Raw genomic sequence first — 18,610 nt, 5'->3', positions numbered from 1 at the left:
GAACGTGAGGACAGGAGGGACCAACGTGAGGATAGGAGGGACCAACGTGAGGATAGGAGGGACGAACTTGAGGAGAGGAGGGATGCTAGAGATGAGAGGTGGCGGCAGGAAGATCAGAGGTGTAGGCAGGAAGATCAATGGTGGCAGGATGCAACGCTGGGGCTGCTGCGTGATAAAACTGACATCCTCTGATGTCTGGAGGAGCTTCAGGATCAGCAGCAGGGTCACAGAGTGCCGCTGCAGCCCCTGTGTAACCACCCTCACCACTCACCATGTTCCATATCTTCCTCACCCAGACGTGTAAGAATGCGCGGGGGAAGGCTTCATGCACCCACCCACTCCACCCCCGTGGACAGCCCAACCAAAAGGCTGTCATTACTTTGAAATATTTTTAGTGGCCTTTTCCTTCCCTCCTATCCTCCTCCCAAACCACACCTGGGATACCTTGTCAGTTCTCTCCCTCTTTTTATAATGACTTTTTAATAAAGAATACATGATTTTTAAACGATAGTGACTTTATTTCCTTAAGCAAGCTGTAATCGAAGGGGGAGGGTGAGTTGCTTACAGGGAATGAGTCTATCAAGGGGGAGGTTCATGAAGGGGAAACAAACACAACAGTCACACCGTACCCTGGCCCGTGATGAAACTCATTTTCAAAGCTTCTCTGACGTGCATGGCCTCGTGGTGTGCTCTTCTAATCGCTCTGGTGTCTGGCTGCGCGTAATCAGCGGCCAGGTGATTTGCCTCAGCCAACCACCCCGCCATAAAGGTCTCCCCCTTACTCTCACAGAGATTGTGGAGCTGTCATAAACAGATGGTTAAGGGTTAATGTCTCTTTTACCTGTAAAGGGTTAAGAAGCTCAGTGAACCTGGCTGACACCTGACCAGAGGACCAATAGGGGGAGAAGATTCTTTCAAATCTTGGTCGAGGGAAGTCTTTGTTTGTGCTTTTTCTTTTGTTCGTTGTTCGCTCTCGAGACTGAGAGGAAGGGGACATGATTCCAGATTCTCCAAATCTTTCTGAATCAGTCTTTCATGTTTCAAAATAGTAAGTAACAGCCAGGCAAGGCGGATTAGTTTTATGTTTGTTTTCTTAACTTGTAAATGTGTCTTTTTGCTGGAAGGATTTTTATCTCTGTTTGCTGTAACTTTGAACCTCAGGCTGGGGAGGAGACGGGGGGAGAAGAGTCCGTCTAGTCTATATGAATCTGAGTACCCTATAAAGCATTTTCCATCCTGATTTTACAGAGATAATTTTTACCTTTTCTTTCTTTAATTAAAAGCTTTCTTTTTAAGAACGTGATTGATTTTTCCTTGTTTTAGAATCCAAGGGATTGAGTCTAAACTCACCAGGGATTGGTGGGGGGAAAAGGAGGGGGATGGTTAAATTTTCCTTGTTTTAAGACCCAAGGGGTTTGGGTCTTGGGTTCCCCAGGGAAGGTTTTGGGGGAACAGAAGTGTGCCAGACACAGACTTCTGGCTGGTGGTAGCGTACCAGATTTAAGCTAGTAATTAAGCTTAAACGTGATCATGCAGGTCCCCACTTCTTGAACGCTAAAGTTCAAAGTGGGGAACAAACCTTGATAAGAGCACACAGCAAGCAGCAATAACAAAGGGGACACTGGTTTGGCTGAGGTCTGAGCGAGTCAGTAATGTGCGCCAGTGTGCCTTTAAACAGCCAAATGCACATTCTACCACCATTCTGCACTTGCTGAGCCTGTAGTTAAACAGTTCCTGACTACTGTCCAGGTTGCCTGTGTATGGCTTCATGAGCCATGGCATCAAGGGGTAGGCTGGGTCCCCCAGGATAACGACAGGTATTTCAACATCCCCAACTGTTATTTTCTGGTCTGGGAAGTAATTCCCTTGCTGCAGCCGTTTAAACAGAGTAGTGTTCCTGAAGACGTGAGTGTCATGAACCCTTCCTGGCCATCCCACGTGGATGTTGGTGAAACGTCCTTTGTGATCCACCAGTGCTTGCAGCACCATGGAAAAGTATCCCTTGCGGTTTACGTACTGGGTGCCCTGGTGCTCAGGTGCCAAGACAGGGATATGGGTTCCAGCTATAGCCCCCCCACAGTTAGGGAATCCCATTGCAACAAAGCCATCCACTATGACCTGCACGTTTCCCAGAGTCACAACCTTTCGTAGCAGCAGCTTAATGATTGCTTTGGCTACTTGCATCACAGCAGCCCCCACAGTAGATTTTCCCACTCCAAACTGATTCCCGACTAACCGGTATCTGTCTGGCGTTGCAAGCTTCCAGAGGGCTATTGCCACTCGCTTCTCAACTGTGAGGGCTGCTCTCATCTTGGTATTATGACTTTCCCCTGCCCTGAAACGCAAGTCACAAAGTTCCATGAAAGTGCCCTTACACATGCGAAAGTTTCGCAGCCACTGCGAATTGTCCCACACCTGCAAAACTATGCGATCCCACCAGTCTGTGCTTGTTTCCCAGGCCCAAAATCGGCATTCAATGGCTAGAACCGCCCTATTACCAGCAGGATCTCCAAAGCGCAGGGGCCCGAGGTTTGAGATAATTCTATGTCCATGTCCTCATCACTCTCGTCGTCGCTCTGCCGTAGCCGCCTCCTCCTTGCCTGGCTTTGCAGGTCCCGGTTCAGAATAGACTGCACGAGAATGTGCGAGGTGTTCACAACATCCACGATTGCAGTCTTGATCTGAGCAGGGTCCATGCTTGCTTTGCTATGGCGTTTGCACAGTTCACCCAGGAAAAAAGGCGTGAAACGGTTGTCTGCTACTTTCACGGAGGGAGGGGTGAGGCTGTACCCAGAACCACTCACGACAATGTTTTTTGCCCCATCAGGCACTGGGATCTCAACCCAGAATTCCAAGGGGCAGGGGAGACTGTGGGAACTATGGGATAGCTACGGGATAGCTACCCACAGTGCAACGCTCTGGAAATCGACGTTAGCCTCGGTACACGGACTCACACCACCGAATTAATGTGCTTAGTGTGGCTCCATTTACTCGACTTTATACAATCTATTTTACAAAAATGGTTTATTTAAAATCAGAATAATCCCGTAGTGTAGACGTACCCTCATGTTTCAAACTTGTAAGTAGCTAGGCAAGGCGGATTAGTTTAATTTTGTTTTTCTCAACTTGTAAATGTCCCTTTTTGCTGAGAGGATTTTCCCTCTGCTTGCTGTAACTTTGAACCTAAGGCTAGAGAGGGTTTCCTCTGGGCTATATGAATCTGAGTACCCTGTAAAGTATTTTCAATCCTGATTTTACAGAGATGATTTTTATCTTTCTTTCTTTAATTAAAAGGTTTTTTTCTTTGTAAGAACCTGATTGATTTTTCCTTGTTTTAAGATCCAAGGGGATTGGGTCTCGACTCACCAGGGATTGGTGGGGGGAAAGGAGGGGGATGGTTAATTTCTCCTTGTCTTAAGACCTAAGTGGTTTGGATCTGTGTTCACCAGGGAATTGGTGAAGCCTCTCAAGGCTGCCAAGGGAGGGGAAGGTTTTGTCTGGAACACTTTCTGTCCCCCCACTGACTTCTGGATGGTGGCAGAGTTATCAGATCTAAGATAGCAATTAAGCTTAGAAGTGTCCATGCAGGTCCCCACATTTGTACCCTAAAGTTCAGAGTGGGGAAAGAAACCTTGACACCAAAGTTAACCAATTATATACTACTTATATAACTGCCTAGTGAGGAAAGAATTACACAGTACAACTGTTTTTATATAACTCTCTTCACAGTAGTATCACAAGACACTTTACATTCTTTTTTTTAACATAAAAATGGAAATGGATGGTGACTCCATTGATCGATCAAGTGTGATACCAGGGATCAATTGAAGAAAGAACAGAGGGAGGCAAAAGAGGCTGAAAACTTTCCCAAGAGGATGAGAAAATTAAAATGAATTTGTATATTTTTAGGTTGCCTCCAACATCTCTTCCTATGTCCTTAAAATGAAATAACAAAGGACAATTGCTCCCTATTTATAACTTTCCTGCAGAACATAAAGTTCTATAAAACAAGCTGCACTTTTAAGAACTGCTAGAAAAGAACTCTAGGCTGAAATACTGCAACAGGATGAGTATGAAGAACCCACCTGAAATCAATGGGGTAAAATAAATCCCTCAAACAACCCTTGAGAAAAAAGCCTAAACAAACAGCTAGGCCTTGGAAATGCTGCATAAGTCTAACAGCCTCCGGCTTTTTGGAGAGGACGTGTGCCTGGGGAAAGCAAAAGAAATTTCCAAACTAGAGGGCCCTCTTGGGGAATGCTCTAACTCCAGCCTCCATATACAAAAGTCAAGCTATTGTCAACTCAAGCACCACACCTGTTCTCAACTGCCAGGTTAAAAACCATGAGAGAGGCAGTCTCTAAGATCCCATCTAACTGCAAAAAGCTAGCATGTTTTGCATCCCCATTACAACATGGTACTGCCAAACAACATTATAGCTGTGTGCATTACAAGACCATACCATATTTCAGCCATGCCTCAAATGTAAGACCTAAGATGCACCAAATCTAAACCCTTAACTTAAGTGGTAAGCCAGGTAGGGAAGTGCCCCATGCCTGAAAGTCCTGAGTGTGTGGGAGAAATTGCAACCAGACTTCAGAATGCAGACATGTACAGGGATCCAGACAGAGTTCTTATGTCTCTGCATCAGCTCTTGGGCCCTATGACACCTCTTGTGTAGTGCAGTTCCATTAGAGCCAGGCTGCCAGAGTCTTACCAGCCATAAAGATTTCCGAACCCAAAAGCATGGGAGGGGGAGAAAGGTCTCCCACAATATCAAAGGACAAGACAGCAAACATAAATTCAGCATTGGTCTGTATTAACTCCTGTTCTTCACTTACAGTAACTCCTCACTTAACGTTGTAGTTATGTTCCTGAAAAATACAACTTTAAGTGAAACAATGTTAAACAAATCCAATTTTCCCATAAGATTTCACGTAAATGTGGGGGTTAGGTTCCAAGGACATTTGGGGGGGGCAGATAAAAGGCATTATATAGTGTACTGTACTGTGGTTGGGAAGTGCCCCTGGCTTACCCCACACAGGTACAGCCCGCTGCAGGCAAGGACGTTAAGAAGCACCTTTGTAGCAGCAGATTCCCTGGAAAAGAACAGGTGCCGACTTTGCCGGGAATGTTCCAGGCCCGCATCTTTCTGTCCTGCTCCACACCACCTCTTCCCACCCCCACTCCACCTCCTCTCTGGAGCATGCCACATTCCCACTCCTCCCCCCTAAGTCCTAAGTGCTGTGAAACAGCTGTTTGGCAGCGCTTAGAACTTTCTGCGAGGGAGGAGGAGGAGTGGAGATGTGGTGCTTCCCTGTTCCTTCCCAGCGCTTTGTGCTTTGGACTTTCTCAGAGGGAAGTGGAGGAGCGGAGACGCGGCGCTTCTCCGCTCATCCCCCTCCCTCCCAGAATGTCCTAAGCGCTGGTAGGGAAAACGCTGGGATGGAGGGGGAGGAGGCGAAGAAGAGGAACTTGAGCAATGCTCCCTTGTAAAGTCGCTGCTCTTCCACAGAATCTTACAAGCAGTAGACAGAGCAGGCAGCCAAACAGACATTATAAGGGAACATTGCACAACTTTAAATGAGCATGTTCCCTAATTGAGCAGCGATGTAACTTTGAAACAACATTAAGCAGGAGGACGCTAAGTGAGGAATTACTGTATTTATTTGCTTGTATTATTCCGGTGCCTAGAGGTGCCCAGTCCCACTCATGAATCTGGGTGGGGAAAGGGTAATTCAGTGCAGTAGTTCTACTATCCCCACATTTCCAACCAGGCCACTCACCAACCCAAATTCCTCAGATACAAACCCCCACAAAACTGTTTCCATGGGACTGAGGGTAAGGAACATGCTTGCAAAACTAAGAAAGAACTCCGACTCTATTCAGTCAGTGTCCCTAAGGTTTGGATATTACTCAGAAATCAAAGTGGATACTAGTTTATTTTCACAAATTCCAAGTCTGGAAATCCATTAGTCACCATATAACTACATCCGAGCATCCTTCATAATACAGCAGTTCCTCTTATGCTCAGCTGATGGTGCAATTTCAGTGAAAGATACTAAATCTACACTGGACTTTCTAGATTAGAAATGATTTCAGATAACTTTTAAATTACAACAAAACTTGGAAATTTCTAAAGAACATTTTACTTACCACCACAAACAGACACACTGCTGTGTAATAAAGTATGCCAAACAAAGAAAAGAATCCCTAATCAGAAGAGATTATAATCAAGTAACAAGCAGGTCACAACAAACATAGAAAATTACCTTTACAACTGTAATATTCCACACAAAGTTGGATTTACTTGAAGTGTTTTGGAAGAAGGAATTTTGTTTGGTGAACATTAACTGTTAAGGTGTTCCAAGCATAGGGCATAAAATATGAAGCTGGTAAAGGAGAAGTCTTAACAAAAACTCCCTCACACCGTAAAGGGAACATGCCAGCATAAAACCAAAGCCTGATGTTTACAACAACTATAATCCAACTTAGGAACCTTTTGATTAGAATTCTAATGTCTGGAGCATAAGGCCTCACACATGATGAAAACAGGAAAAGTTGGACCTCAGTAGGTTTAAATAACAGAACTGACACATTCTTGTAAACAGATCACCTGACCAACCATAATGTTTACAGCAGCAATTCTGTTTTCCCAGCCTAGCCTAATCAACTTCAGTTTCTCCATCCTTTCCCAACACTTACTGTAGCTTTGAAGTGAGGAAATGAAGAGGAGACTGAAGAGGTAAGAAAAAAGCCAGAATTAGAATATAAGAAAAAAGTAATTTCTTCCCTCAAAATATTTTTACTTGTTCTTATTCTATGTGAAACTTATATAGCATATGCTTTTCTAATATTTAATTTCTATTTGAATCAATCACATACAAATATTTCCAGAACAAAAAACTAGCAAGAAACTGCTATTTGGCAGGAATGGTTAATTAGTTAAATAGTTAGGTCACACTAGTTCATTTACAAACAGGCTGATAAATATTCTGGAAGCCATGGTTCAGACACCCCACTCCTAAAAGAGCAACATAACTGAAAGGGGAAGTGGTGGAGAAAAAGTGAATGGACAGTGCAAAATTAACCAGCAAGAACACAAACTCTGGAGGTTCCTATCTAACTGATGTACAAAGGAAATGTAATACGTACTGGCAACATATTAACCCGGAATAATGAACATTCGGGACTTAGAGAAATAATATCCTAAACGGGATGTCTACACTATTGCTGGGGAGGCCAATTTTATTTTTAATTTTTATTGGTAGTCCATTAAGTGTGCTACAGGCTGTAAATGTTGATATGAACTACTGTATTAAGTAGCTGAATCTAGGATGGATCTAAGTAATAATAAAAAAAATGATGGGGTACCTCAACAACCAGAACTTTGTGGCAGAGGGACTTTCCTGAAGCAGGTAATAGTTTTAAGTGGAAAATACTAGCTTCATGATATATTGGTCAGTCTGCTGTCTAGGTTGCACAATTATCAGAACTATTAAGAAAGCACAAATATCCTCTTAAGCACATAGTTATTGGGGGTGGAGGGAAGAATTCATTTAACAGCATCACTTTTAAACCAGCTACTCAGCTTCCTGCTATTATGCTGATTTACAGAGTTGTAATGATTTTAACTGGCACATAATGGCAACAGGAAACCTACCTAAATTAAAAGTTGATTTATTGAACGAAGGCCTTGAGATCTCTCTTCATTTTCTTAGATATTTGGAGTGATCCAATTGGGGCAGAGTGGTTCGACAAAAAAGGTGGGGAAGAATAAGCTACTCAATTACTGGCTAGCTCAAGAACAGAATGAAAAGCGGTTCTCCTTATTTTAAGGAAATATCCATTTCATACTTGTCACAGGTGAGACCTGGACAAACTAGGAAAACAAGTTAATGGTGTGGATCAGATGAGAGCCTAAACACAAGCCACAGGAACCAATTACATACACACAAGGAAATATATGAAGTCATACGGTTAGTTTGCCTGCTGTAGGTACAGTATGGCGTTTTTCACTAGCTAACTATCCCTGGCTTATCCTTACAAGCAGACAGAGCTAGATCAAAGAAAAACATTTAGGCTTAGTCTACACTACAAAGTTGGTATAGCTATGTCAGTTAGCAGTGTGGAAAAAAAGATAAATCACACCTCTACTCAACACTGCTATGTCAGCAATACCCCCAGTGAAGATGCAATTATGCCACCAGAAAAGTGCTTCTGTTGGCATAGCTAATGCCATTCAGAGAGCTGGTTTAGCTATGCTGGCAGAAAAACCACCTTCTGTTGATATATGCCATGTCTATGCTAGAGGGCTGTGTTGGCATAGCCACACTAGTATGGCTATACTGACAAAGTATTTGTAGAATAGACAAGCCCTTATTTGAAATCTTGGATTTTGTTGATTTTTCCTATTCTACTGCCAGTTTCTTTATTCTGATTCTGAATCTTCTGTTCTGGACATATCTCTTGGAAGCCTAACCATTTAGAAAAATCTCCTTCTATTCTTTCTCACAAGCAGAAATTAACACTGGAAAGCCCACCATAAAGCAAGATATCTCTGTCTTCCTGATAATGCAGCAAATACCATGGAGTACATGACAACACTATTTTCTCTTCAGGATGCAATAGATCTGCTCTTTGACCTGTTGTTCCAACATCTGTCCCAGAAAAAGAGTTCAAAACATACAGTCTGTGGATCAAAAGAGCTTAGTGCAGTTAAGCAGAAAAAGATATAAGACACATGAGAAATATATGAAGGGTAGTCTTCTATGCCCAACATCTCAAAAGAATAATCTTAATATGCTGTTTATAAAATTACTGAAGCATTTTAAGGGGTGGGGATTATTTAAATCTGGATTCACATCTAAAGTTAGAAGAACTGACGCTATTTTTTTTAACAATATAAAATACACCATGTCCACCTCAGTTGCTAGCTATAACTGTTATTGGCAAGTTTAGTATGGTTTAACTGACCAGCACAGGCAGGTATTTTTGTCTAAAAAGGAAGCTCTACATCACCCAGGAAGCAAGACTGTAGTGAATTGCTTTTTAAAAGAACCTATTTCTAACAGTCTTCAATTAAGAATCTCAATCCACAGTGTGATAGAGGTCTACTACCCAGAGCCATCCTTACCCACATGTAAAGTACACAGCTGCTTAGCGCACCAGAAAATTTGGGGAACCAAATTTCCTGGTTCCCTGCACAACCGTGTACTGCTCCAGCCCCTGCTCTGCTCCACCTCTTCCCTGCACAGCACCGCCCCACTCCCACTCCCCTGAGCTCTGCAGCAGGGCTAGGGCTGCACTCACCACTGGCGAGTGCTAGGGAATGGTTCCCCCATACCCCCCAAGCCACCCCCCGAAGGCCTGGGGCCCACTCCCCCACTCTTCCCCGCAGAGGCCTGGGGCCCCCCACCCCACCCCTGCCACAAGGGGGACTAGGTAGGAACCCAGAATAGCTAGAGACAGCTCTGCTATTATCAAAACTGTTTTTAAATACAATTGTAAATTAGCATGACTAGGGTCTTAATGTGACTAGGGAGCAGATTTGCAGCTGCACATGCCTGAAGATATTAGGGTGCCTTAAGAAAAATAATTAAAAATAATCTTACATGGGAAAAGTAAAATACCTAACCTGCAGTATTATGATTTTATCTGCTTCTTAACAATTTTATTTTAATTTTCAGAGTCCTCTGGGTTATTCAGATGCAGAAGGGTGATGGAAACCATAGACAATACATTACTAGGGCACAATGGAGAAAACAGATGGGGCATTCAACTGGAATTTCTCCTTTAAACTTTAAACACCAAGTACCAGGTTATACAATATACTAACACTTAAACCATTAGAAACAACAGCAAATGTATACAAGGCTTTGTAAAGGATTAGGTGCCACTTTATCTTGTACTGCAGTCTTAAGTACACTAAACCATACCTAACTTGTCCTTGGACCAAGAGCACGCATCTAGTAGCATGGTAATCGTATGACCGTAATTCATAATTGACTACACTAAATTATTTTTGTGTGTATGTGTTTTAAGTGAGGGGTAGTTTGTAATATCTTTATATAAATTATTTAAAACGATCAAGATTCTTGGCTTTCAAAATATTGTGCTAAAGGTAGTGTATCAAAAAAATCAGAGGCAGTTTGTAATGTTAGAATATGCTGATAGCCATAATAGGAAATGTTTTGCCCTGCAATAGTCATATTTTTAGAATTGATGGGGATGTTTCAGAAGAGAATGACACTCATCTCCTGTTGTCCACCGCTATTACTTCACTTTGTAAGATTATAATGTTGTTGAATCACTTAACTACATATAGATAACAAGAGTCACGGTTAATGACAAACACCTCATAAGCGTCATTTGCAGGTAAGTGGGTTGCAACATCAATAGAATTACAACTAACACCAAACACCTCATAGCTTCATCGGCAGATAAGTGGGTGGCAAGTGCAACATCAATAGAATTACCAACTAACATATTTTAGCTACTACTTCTAATAGCTGAAATATTACTAAGATCCATACCAAAACCCTACAAGCCAAGTTCACTGCTATTGTATGTAGGCCATTGTTTCATTTCCACCCACATACAGCAGCAATGCTTTTGACCCTAACTATTTAAAGCTGCGCAAAATGAAAAGCTAATTTTCCAATAAACGTTCTTTTTTATTTTGCCATTACATGATTCCAATGTGTTGTGCTGCTACTGTCACCACCCTGCTTCATTTGAATTCCATGTGGTATTCTGAAAAGCATGTACGAAGCTGTTCTCAGCTATTTACTAATAAACAAGTCTCATCTATTATTTCTTCATTCATCTACAGGAGACAAACAATTAACTTATAGATGCTAAATTGTATTATTGCTGGGGATGGTTTTAGATATTTCTAAGTGATAAAAATATGAACTGTGTATACTTACCGTGTTTGCTTTCTAAACAACTATGAAATGTGAACTACAGCAAAACATGTATTTTTATAGAAAGAATCAAATATTCATAACGAAATAAAATCAACAGATTTGTTTGTGTTTGAACACAAATAGTACACAGAGAGAAAGTAATACAATAGAGCAGTGGTCCCCAACACGGTGCCTGCGGATGCCATGCCGTCCGCCGGGGCATTTATGTGCGTCCGCCTAATGCCCAGCAGGGGAGAGAAGCCACGGCCCCACGCCTGCCGGGGACAGAGAACTCCAGGGCCCGCAGGCTGTGGGTGCCAGCGCTATCTGTCTCTGGCAGGTGCGGGGCTGTGGCTTCTCTCCAGCTTCTCCGGGGCTGCAGGCGCAGGTCTTCTCTGCCCCTGATAGGTGCGGGGCTGCGGCTTAAGCCAGAGAGACTGAGGCCCCATGCCTGCCGAGGACAGAGAACTCTGGGGCTGCAGGTTTCATTCTACGTTGAAGTAAGAATAATTAATATATTTGGACCAGCAGTTCAACAATGTTTTACTTTTTTAAAATAAATAAGATCAACACTGTTTATGATATTTATTTTGTAAAAACTCCTTAATTTTTCTTACAGGAAAATAAAAAGGCGCAAATTCATATGGTAAGGTGAAAGAGAAATTGCCGAATAATTTAATTAATACCTTTTACATGTAAAATTACCCTTTTTATCTTATGGATTCATATATTATGTAATATTAAATATGATGTTTTTTGTTTAATGTACAAATACAAAATAAGCCTTGAAAAATTGTTGGCGCCTGGCCACACCCTTCTGAAAACATGAATGTGCTACTGGCCACAAAAAGGTTGGGGACCACTGCAATAGAGGACATTGCATAAAAATGCACTAACTAACTTTTAACACTTAGACCTGAAGCATTAATAAAAATTAACATCCATACAGCACTTTCATCTCCAAAGCGCTTTAACAAACATTGACAAACTAAGCTTCAAGACACTTCTCTATCCACATTTTCCAGCTAAAGAAAATGAAAGAGGTTAAGTAACTTGCTCACTGTTACAGCTGGAATTGGAACTCAGGAATTCCCAGACTCTTATTCTTGGGCTCAGACAACATATCTAAACCTTTAAAGAAAAATACACCATCTTGCACTATTTTACTCACTGAAAATGTTTCTGAATCCACTTTTTAACAGTGCACTTTATTGTTTAGCAGTGAAACATTTGTTTTCAGAAAGATTAAAAGTTGCTTCTGTCTCTTTCCAGTGCTAACCAAACAAGCACTAAGAGCCTGATCCAATGCCCATTAAACCAATGGAAGCCTTTCCACTGACTTCCATGAGCATTATTTTCAGTCTCATACCTCCGTGACACTGTTTACTTTTTAACATACACCACCTGAAGAATGAGCAGCTACAGAAACAGCAGCAGCAAATAACAGAGTATTATAATTATTAATTATCTGTAATATGGTAGCACCTAGGGCCCTAGATACAGACGTGTGGGATGTTGTAGGAACACAAAACAAAAAGATGGTCCCTGCTCCAGGAGGGTTATAATCTAGATCAGATCCAGGCCATTGCTTAATTTCATCCACCCCCAGCAAGTCTCCGTGTCCCCCCACGGGGCTGGAGCCACAAGTGCTGGCTCACCCTACCACAGGCGGGAAGCACCAAACCTCAGCGCCCCATGTTCCCCCAGCGGCTGAGTTGAACATTTTATATTTCTCTCTCTAAAAAAACCCCTAAATTAAGTTACTTTTTACTTGTGCGTGGCCCATGACTGATTATTTCTGTGGGTCAATGGCCTGTGATAGAAAAAAGGTTCCCCACCCTGATCTAGATGAATAAATGAAAGACATACATAGATAACAAGATGTTAGTAAATAAGATACTGAACATTTTTTAAAAAGTAAACTTGGACTGGACTGGCATTCAAGCAGTATCATATGGGAGACTGGGATTTATGACTTGAAATAGGTCCTTAAGTTCCATGCTTAGGAGGACTCAGGGTGAGATTTTCAAAGGTACTGAGGCACTCAAAGATACCTAGTAAGATTTTCAAAGCACCTGGGCAGGCTAGGTGCCTAATTCCCATTGGGAAATCAATCTGGCTTTCAAAGCACAGCAGAAGCGGCATGCTCAACCAAGGTGGAATAGGTCTGTTGTGTCACCTGTCACAAGACTGGGGCACAGGGAAAACCTGGTCTCCAAGAGCTTTCAAAAATACACTGGATGAGGATAATGTTGAACGACGTTAATAGTATGTGTTTACAGTTTAAAAAATAGGCAACCACTATTTCATTTTATAGCCAGAGGTTATCACAATACATAATCCAAACAATATTGCTTTATTGACAAATACACATACAACCTGAGTGGATCTTTGCATACTATATAAAGTAAACTACACTCATAAATCAAAAGCGACAACTAATCAGTCATCTTCTTAGTAAGGTATTGGGTGCATTAAACTCCCAGCACCTCAGCCATATAAAACAAGACAGTGTAAAACATTAAAAAGGAGGAATAGCTCCTTTACATACACTCAGCTGCTCAACGTCATCAGAATTTTTCCAAAATAGTCTATGCTTATACCACTTATTCCTTCTGAAACAGAATGGAGAGAAATGGCAAGGGCTATCATCTAGATTCTAGAAGCTATGAAGAGATGTTATATGCTGAAGCTGAAAAGTGGTTTTCCAGAGTTAAAAGAAATAATCTGTACAGAAAATAATTAAAAATAAAAAATACTGAGGCTAAGTAAAAACAAAAATAGAAAAAGCAAGATTTAAACAAATAATATCAGAAAAAAGTATTAAATGTTTCATAAAAGTAAAATAAATAAATGGCAACAGTTAAAATCAAAATTTAAAAAATTGAAATAGGAAGGAGTAAAAATACCTTACAAGGGAAATAAGATAGGAATAACACTTCTTAAAAAATGAAGACACTTAAATATGGAGTGAAATGAAAAGTGGGGACCCGTCAGGAGTCAAATTATGTTTTTAAAAGTCTAATATTGTGCCCTTTCCCCATCCCATTTGCCCCTATCCTGCAAATTGATCTAAATGAGAACATCCTTCAGCAAGATCAAGGCTCTTGTAAATTGTCAATTAAAGCGTGATCTCTCCAAGGCAGAGCCCATGCCCACTATTTGCAAGAGCAAATAATAATTCTAAATAAGTCAGTTTTGGGGTGTTCAACTTCAGTCCCCATACTTAAAGGGGCCTAATTTTAGGAGGCTGGGTGCTCATTTCTAGTGTCACAAGTTGAACATCAAAATCACTAGAAACTTTTGACATCTTGGCTGTTATTTTTTTCCATTTGCCTGAATGGCACCTAGTATACTTTTGAGTGCTCAGTGAATGAATACATAATAATGCAAGATAAACAGCTGAGTAAAAAATTATTATAGCAAACAGGACTAGAATGTCATATTCAGTAGTTTATATCTTATTATGAAAATGAACTTAATTCACATAATAGTAATATGACAGCAATATAAATATTTGAAAACTAATCTAGGTATTTGGATGGGCCCTGTTCAGGTAATATGCAAAACTCACAAAAGCCTTCTTCCTAACAATGTTCAAAATCAAGAACAGCCCTCTTCTACTTTGGTTTATTTGACCTTGCCCACATTAAGGAGGGGAAAAAAACAGTTCCCATAATTCATCACTGGTGCACTCCTCTCTGGGTAGATTAGATTACATGGCTATAAACATTCATAAACCGTGTCTACAGTAAAGCTTCCACTTTTGCTATCACTAAAACCTATTATTTATTTGTATTACAGTAGCACCTAGGAACCCTAATAAAGCATCAAGACCCCTTTGTCCTGGATGCAGTAAAGCCAGAAAACAAAGAACACAGTCACTGTTGCAGAGAGGTTACAACCTAAGTGTCAGTCAGGATACAACAGGTGGACTAACCAGACAAACAGGGTGCTGGACTGTAGAAACAAAGTGATCAGAGTTTACAAGAAAAATGGAAGTCTCAGCTTGCCACTTGCCTAACCAATGCCAACCGGCAGTGTATAAGCATTACAGCAGCACCAGTGAAGAATTAAGGGTCCAAATATTGCATGTGTAGATGCAGTCTTGGAGTCTGACTTGCATTTTAGGGCAGCAGTCACTCAAAAGTCTCTAGCGAGACAAGCATGATCTAGTGTTTGGAACACAGAAAAAGAGCCAAGAACTCCTGAGTTTCAATCTCAGCTCTATCACTTACTCCCTGCATAGATTTAGCTAAATTATTCTTTGTGCTTCAATTTCCTCCTCCATAAAATGAGAGTGACACCTATACCTTAACATAGGTTTTATGAAGCCTGATTATTTGATGTTTGTAAAGGACTTTTTACATGAAGTGCTAAGTATTATTAAAATTAAAATCTACTTTCAAATTTTGCAACATGTGACTGGTGTCACACTCTATTTGCAAATTATATATTTTTAAATTATCCTACAAATTATATTAGTGCCTAAAGGACACAATCAGGTCTCCTAGATGGTGGCCACATTTTATTTTCTGACAGAAAATTAGTGTCAAAAAAAATGGACAGGTAAAAAAAAAGATACCATTTACTAAGGCATTAACCGTAGAAGTTAGTTTTCATCAGCTCTTAATTTCTTCAAACTACTGGTTTTCACAATAGCCTAAGCAGCAAACCAGTAATTTTAATAATCTTCATTATTCCATTCTCTGAGATTCCCAGTATAGTCCATCTACCTAACCTGCCCAGTGTGTATTATCTTCTAATAGATGGTAAGCTCTCCAAGCACACATGTTCTGTATTTTGTCTGTTGTGGAGGTCTGAACCTGTTGTTGGTAATTAATACCATTAATGTTAATCATTGCTACCATTTTCATTTCTTTACAGACTACCACACATACACACAGATTACAGGGTTTCCCAGCCACACTTTACTACTGACATTATGAAACCAGTACCTAGGAACAGAAAATTAGTTCCCATAGAAACACATAGAAGTGTTCTAGCATCAATAATTTTACTCCTACATCTTCCAAATCAGAGAGAACATGTATGGGGGACATTTGTAAACAATCCTCACTCATTTCTGACAGCTTTCAAAATGTAAGGGTAAAACTAACAGAAGTTGAATCCGGCACTCATCAGTTGTGCTCAAGAGGACATAGGGGTAAAATGCTGCATTGCCCCAAGAGCTCTGATGGTTACAAAAAAATCACTTTTCAAAAAAAGTACATATAAAACTTTACTATTTTTAAAAAGGAAAAACTTGTAATGCAAAAGAAATGTCTGCTCGGCCTAATAAAAGCCACAAACCTGAAGCATTTCCCCGTTCGCTGCCCATTCTGTTGCCAAAGTTCTATTTCAGTTATTGTGGTTTTAAACTTTTGTGCTACACGCGGCTGCACACTGTGATGTGAGCTAAATACAATGAACAAAAACAGAGATTTTCTTCTTTGCTATACTGTGCAAGAGGCACTTACCCTGGAGAAGATCCAAACTTAGTCCCATTCCCCAGAGAAAACTTAAAGGGGGAGAGGGGACTCGCTCTCTCCCCCCTAGTCCTGTTAGGGTTCCAAGCTCACAAATGAACTCGAGAGACCCGATCAGAGGTAGGATTGACAGGCTGGAGTATATTGGGACTCTCCATCCTCAAGTAGCCTCCTGCCCCTTAAATCCTTCACAAGCCCCCTCCAGCCCTTCCTCACCAAACACCTCAAATCCCAGTCATGCGTTCCCCAGGCCATTCCTCACTTCCCAAAGGTCACTGCTCACAGCAGCCCCCAAATCACTCCCTCAAGTCCCTTTCCACCCCCCTCAACAAGGGCTCCCCACCTGCTCCTTCCCCAGTCCCCTCAATTAGGAACCCCCCTACCGCTCCCTAACTTGGCCCCCCCCTGAATCAAGGTCACTCCGTACCTCCTCCCTTCCCAGATCCCCCCAACCACGGGCACCTCCAACCTGTGCCCTCCCGGGCCCCCAACACAGTCAGGGCCCTGCTCCCCGGATCCCCACAGGAACACTCCTCTAGCCCAGGGACCGCCACCCCCTCAGCCTGCCCCGGCCTCGTCCCCCGCCGCGCCAGGCCTCCGCTCACCCAGCCGCCTCTGTTCGCTCGGGCCCCCACGGCTCCAACCCACAGGCCGAGGCCGGCAGCGCGGAAGCCGACAGGCCGCCCCTGGGCCTGCGGACGGTACCTGTTGCTCTGCTCGGGGCTGGCCCCTTCCCTCCGCCTCCTCCTCCCCCTGCTGCGGCGCAGCGGCGGCGTCAGCCCGACAACATGGCGGCGGCCTCGCTCGCAGGAACAGGACGAGCTACTGCAGGAGGGGGAGGGAACAGGAGCTGCCCGCAGACACGGGCCAGTGTGGGTGCGGGGCCAGGTCCGAGACACGAGCCCGCAGGGTCCCTGGGTGCAGCACCGAGGCCCTGGATATAAGCCCAGGGGACCAAAGTGTTTAGCATCCCGGGTACCAGCCAAGCGCTGAAACACAGGCCAACAGCACCTCTGAGTGTGGGACCAGAGCATCTGGCCTAACAGCACCCTAGGGTGCAGGTCCCAGGCTCAAGACTTGGGCTAACAGCATCTATGGGTGTAGGACCCAGGCTAACAGGGCCCCTGGGTGCCAAGCCAAGATACATGCAACGTGACCCAGGAACTTCTCAGTGCCAATTGGCAGAGGACACCGGGGATGCCCAGAGTTTTACAGGGATCCCCTAAGTAGGAAATATTCATCATAATTCACCAAGGGGTGGCATGGGAGGTCCCTACTGAGAATCAGTAGCTCACTGGTCATCATAATCACTGTGAAATATATGTACGGACAATATTTAAGGAGTTATGGATCTATACTGAAAATGAGGGATTTAAGGCATGTTCTTCTCAGAGAGGAGGTAGCAGGCAGAGGCTTGTCTCTGTCTGGTCATGTGTGTATTGTGCACTGTATGTCTTGCAATGGATGTCTATTTGCATAGTAAGCCAGATACCAGGTATAAGATTTCAAAATCTAGGAGAGAAAATCAACAGGAAAAAACAATCTGCATGGGTGTGTCCTGTTCATGACTAAAATCAAGGGATTAATATGGTATATCAGGTAAAGCAGAGAAACACAAATTCCCTTCTATCAAAGGGGTAAGCCAACAGCGTGATTTGTCTCATGAATGAAAAATCACAGCCAAGGGTGTGCCAGAAGGACTTTGGATGAGTATTGCTCCATAAGGCTACATGTACACTGCAGCCGGGATTGAAGCTCTGAGATCGATCCACCGGCAGTCGATTTAGTGGGTCTGATGAAGACCTGCCAAATCAACAGCAGATGGCTCTCCAGTCGACCCCTGTACTCCATCCCCAATGAGAAGCGTAAGGTAAGTTGAAGGGAGAGTTTCTTCTGTTGACACCTCCCCCCCCCCACCCCGCGGTGTAGACCCTGCAGTAACTTGACCTAAGGTACGTTGACTCCAGCTGTGTTATTCACATAGCTGGAGTTGCATAGCGTAGGTGGACTTACTGCTCTAGTGTAGACATAGCCTGAGACATAAAAGTATCTAGTTAAATAAGTTTAGGTTCTAGAATGTGTGTCATGATTTTATTTTATAAGCAACCATCTGCTTCTAATAATTCTTGCTCTTACTAGAATCTCAATCCTTTGTTAAATAAACCTATGTTTCTTTTTACTATTATCTTATATAAGCACTGTGTATTAAAT

The 18,610-nt window shown here is 42.4% G+C and overlaps 1 protein-coding gene across 5 annotated transcripts in view; it reads right to left on the bottom strand.

Annotated features, from left to right (window-relative positions):
* Nucleotides 1-17,216, bottom strand: part of ITSN2 (intersectin 2) — a 125,282-nt gene extending 108,066 nt beyond the window's left edge. For 4 of the 5 annotated variants that reach the window (XM_030555313.1, XM_030555316.1, XM_030555315.1 and 1 more), the window contains exon 1: nt 17,005-17,097. The gene's annotated coding sequence lies outside the window, so the exon portion shown is untranslated. The other variant, XM_030555314.1, reaches the window with a different exon arrangement.
* Between the last annotated feature and the right edge of the window lie 1,394 nt (nt 17,217-18,610).

This window comes from Gopherus evgoodei, chromosome 3, assembly GCF_007399415.2.
Source record: "Gopherus evgoodei ecotype Sinaloan lineage chromosome 3, rGopEvg1_v1.p, whole genome shotgun sequence".
Classification (NCBI taxonomy): Eukaryota; Metazoa; Chordata; order Testudines; family Testudinidae; genus Gopherus; species Gopherus evgoodei.
This window is presented reverse-complemented; position numbering and strand designations above follow the sequence as displayed.